This window comes from Eriocheir sinensis, chromosome 3, assembly GCF_024679095.1.
Source record: "Eriocheir sinensis breed Jianghai 21 chromosome 3, ASM2467909v1, whole genome shotgun sequence".
Classification (NCBI taxonomy): domain Eukaryota; kingdom Metazoa; phylum Arthropoda; class Malacostraca; order Decapoda; family Varunidae; genus Eriocheir; species Eriocheir sinensis.
In genome coordinates this window covers 7,053,382-7,058,048 of record NC_066511.1, presented here as the reverse complement: position 1 = coordinate 7,058,048, position 4,667 = coordinate 7,053,382, and positions in this window count along the sequence as shown.

Genomic DNA, 4,667 nt, shown 5'->3' with positions numbered 1-4,667 from the left:
TGTCCACGGTGCTGTAAAGGAGCTATTACACTGGGCAAATTTTCCGTGGATCTTCAGTCATAAAATTGTCAATTTTTGCCTACGTGAACATACTACCATCGTCTTACCATCACACTTGTCCCGCACTCTCAGCGTTCCGTGGTCTTGACTCTTGACCGACACATTTTCACAAGTATGGCTGACGCCTGACGTCCCTGTTTGCATCCCCGTTTTCACTCAAAGTGACTCAATTTATACAAGCAACGGAAAAAGAAAAGAATGTGGAGGTGACAATGGCTTGCAAGAAGAGAGGAGGGCAGTGAAGTGATGCAGCTGTTGCAAAAACTACATCTAGAAGACGAAGTGACCTCGGAAGCCTTGGTCCAGGCAACAACACTCATAACTGAGCGAATGTATAGGGACAGTAGGGTGTAGCTTCTTCCTCTTCTTCATATGTTTCTTGTTATTGCTGATGATGATGATTGTGAATACCATCGTCCTTCGGTGAAATCTACCGTAGCTACAGAAGATCCTGGACACGTCAGAAAACCACGGAAATGAGAACCACGTCAGCGGAAATCGTGGTTTGACTGAAGATCCACGGAAAATTTGCTCAGTGTAATAGCCCCTTTATAAACTGTGGTGGCCCTCATAATGCCTCATCCAGTGCGTGTCCCGAGAAACCTGCTCCCTTCTCCAGCACCCTTCGGGATCAGTCAGAACCCTTCACCTCTCAGCATGTCACTCCTGCATACCACCCTGCACTGCCCCCTGCTCAAAATGCCTGGGAAAATCCCCTTCCTAGCTCTGGATCTTGATACCTCTCCCCTGGCACTGGCTGTGAGTCCTCACCTGCCCCTGCAGTCCCTGCTGGGGGTCAGCCAGTCTCCTGTTCACCCTCCAAAAGGAAATTGCCGGAGTAGGGAAATGTTATGCATCATATTGGAAAGCACATTGGTAGGGCTAAAGTATTTGTTAAATAAGTTTTTTGAAATTCTCAAAAAATGAGTGGGTTTCAAGGTTGGGAACTCAAAAATGGTATTTTTCAGAGCCGTTTTTTGCGAATTTATTCGATTTTTTACCCTTTTGAGTCGGTTTTCGAGCCTGGTTGCTTATTAAAAAAATATATCCCTTTCATTTTGCCGTCAATTGATACCAAAAACACGGACGGAGGTAATCGATGATGTGCCCAGCTGCTTCCTGGTCCAGCGCGCCGGCCACATAGTAGTACTTGGTGGCGTCGGCAGTGATCTGGTGTATGTGGAATTGTGCTTCGGCTTGCTCAAACCACACGTGGGGCTGTGCTGTCCAGAAGGTAGGCAGCTTGAGTGAAACTGCGTTCTGTCGCTCCTAGCTGTCGTCTGCAGGCATGTTGACATCCAAAAAGGGCCGTTTTTGGATACTCCGGGGTCACCACTGTGGCAGTTTCGATAGAAAGGCGTACAGGAACATTGCAGTTTACTGGGCAAAGTGTACAATGAGATGGTACGGACGAGCTGGCGGTGAGGTGGATTCTACTCCAAACCGCAGCGCGGGTCAGCAGGTCTCCTTGCGTGGGCTGACTTGTGTGCTCGAGCTCCTTGGCGGTGTACCGAGGCTTCGGTGGCGAGAGCTCGAGCTTGGTGAGCGATGGTTCGGATCCTCAGTGATGTGAGCGACCATATATATATATATATATATATATATATATATATATATATATATATATATATATATATATATATATATATATATATATATATATATATATATATATATATATATATATAATAAGCGACTGGGCTCTAAAACCGACTCAAAAGGGTAAAAAAAATTAATAAATTCGCAAAAAACGTCTCTGAAAAAAACTATTTATGAGTTCCCAACCTTGAAACCCACTCATTTTTTGAGAATTTCAAAAACTTTTAACAAATACTTTAGTCCAACTAATATATATATATATATATATATATATATATATATATATATATATATATATATATATATATATATATATATATATATATATATATGTATATATATATATGTCTATGTGTAAATAAATAGAGACAAGGAAGAAAGAAAAAGAAAAGAAGAAAATAATGAGAAAGAACAAAAGAAAGAATTTTAATGAATAATACATATATATAGACAGAAAGGATGAGAAAAAGAAAGAGAGGGAAAGATAGAAAGATTAAAAGAAAAAAGAAAGGAAGAAAAAGAAGAGAATGAGAGAAAGACAAATAATGAGAAAGAAGGAAAATATATAGACTGAAAGAAAGGTCCTTCCCTTCTTAATCCACACTGATCCTATTGTCTCCTGGGATGTGCAGGTGTGTAGGAAGGAAATACAAAGGAAGAACAGACACCAGAAGACCTGGCGGTCTATGGCGAGGGTGTCTGTTTACTACCGCTACTACTAGTAATCTACGTGTGGTAGGACAGGATAGAGTAGATGAAGGCTTCTCCCCACCCACCTCTCCCTCCGGCAACGTGCCGGCAGGAAATAGTTATAAGAGAACACCATGTGCCTTTAAGGAAGAAAGGGACATGGAAATTTTACAGTAAAGAGAGAAATAAGAGGAAATTACTACCATTAGCTTATATTACTGGTGACCTAAGCTGTGGGGGAAATTATTGAGTCGTCCGATTAACGCCGTGCTGCAGTGTGCCTGAAACATACGAAAATGGTCAGTAAAATCTAATATCCCTGAAGTACTTATCCATTGAAGACTTGAAGCTATTGATACTCTGTGCGCTAACTATTGACGGTGGGAGTCTATTCCAGTGATCAACGACTCTATTATTGAAATAACTTCTGCGCACCAATGTGTTACATTTAAGTTCCCTTTAACTTCATACCTTTGCTGCGTGTTATTGTGTTGGGGTCTCTCTGAAATAGACTTTCTGGGTTAATGTTTTCAAATCTATTAAGGATTTTGAACACTTCGATTAAGTCCCCTCTCACCCTTCGCCTTTTTAAGGAAAACATATATAAATGCTTTAAACGCTCGTCATACAGCAAGTTACGGAACGCTGGAATTTTTTTGGTTGCTCATCTCTGTATCTTTTCTAGCAAAATTTTATCTTTGATATAATTCGGTGACCAGAACTGGACGGCGTATTCTAGATGTGGTCTTACAAATGCTGAATATAATCTCTTCATAAGTTCGGGTGATTTATAATCAAAGTTTCTTGAGACTAGTCCTAACATCATATTGGCTTTTTTACTCGCCGCAGTACGTACATTGATCGCTCATTTTGAGAGTGTTGCTGATAATTACACCAAGATCTTTTTCTTGTTTTACTTCTCTGAGCTCATGCCCTTGAATCTGATATTTAAAGTTAGGATTCTTTTCACCTATGTGCATTACTCTACATTTATCTAAGTTGAGATATGGGGGGAGGGGGGGTTGCGGTGACTGGCTCAGAGCGTACTTGAAGGGAAAGGCTGAGGAAGGGGGAATCTTCTTCCTACCCAGCCAAAAGTGTCGAGTGACAACAGCCCCGACTGCGATGTTCAAGCTGTTGGTAATTGTGGTCACCAGTGCCCTGCTGAGATGGGGATTCTCCAGTCTCTTCATGGCCCATGGTTTTACCATTTCCGTAGCAAGCTGGTGCATGAACATCCGGCGAAATCTGTCAGTCCGATTGGCTCCTTTCCCAGAGAGTTTGTGTAGGATGAAGGCATTTGTAACAGCAATGTTTATGAGGCCATAAAACATGCACAATGGCCACCTTAGTGTCTTGAGGCTTGTTGAGTAGCGGGCACACATTTGGTCTAGCACATCAACACCGCCTTTAATTGGTCTTGTAGAAATTAATCATCTCTGGTTTCCCATTGCTACCCAGTTCTGGCTTCTGGTGATGGGATGACATCAGCAATACAATTTTGTTCATTTTCGCTTTGTATGAAAGCAGCGTAGCATTATTTTGGAATAAGAAAGCACTGGTGTTGACTGGACGGTCTTTCTCCTTGGCAAGCATCCATGCTGGCACATATCCCTTTTTCCGTAATGTCCCAACGAGTGTAGTGTTGCGTTGATAAAGCTCATTGACCAAAAGGAGTGACGGGAACCAATTGTCCACAGTCATGTTCCGTCCAGAATCTAGGTATGGTTCCAGCACTGTCATAGTTAAATTTCTTCCAACATTTCCTTGTCGGCGTTGTTGTCATGTTTGTTCTATGCCCACATATGTAACAGCATTGAACATAACTATTTTTATACCATATTTTGCAGGTTTGTTAGGTATGTACATCCTAAAAGGTCATTTCCCGCGGAAGCCCAACAGCGCTGTTCATCTACTGTCATTTTGTCTCCTGGTGTATTGTGTTTTCTACAGTTTTCCACAAAACTCTCAAAGATACTTCTAAATAGAGTAAACTTGTCTGCTTTTTACCTTGCTTCTCACTCCACAGGGTCACTAAGTGTCATCGAAGCGGATGCAACGTAACAAAAAGTTAAAGCGTCTTTCACTCATAACAACTCTGTATAGGTGCTCCATGCTGGTTACTGAACATATCCTCAATAGTGCGATGATTGTCTTGTTTGGCTCCTGCCTGAATAAGAACACCAATTAGTGGTCTCATTTCAGTGAGTTATGTCTTATTTATGGTCTGGTCGTCTTTAGCAAAGCTTGTTCTTTCATTTTCTATCATGATGTTGGTGTATTCAACGATTTCATTTAACATATCTTCATCAATGAAA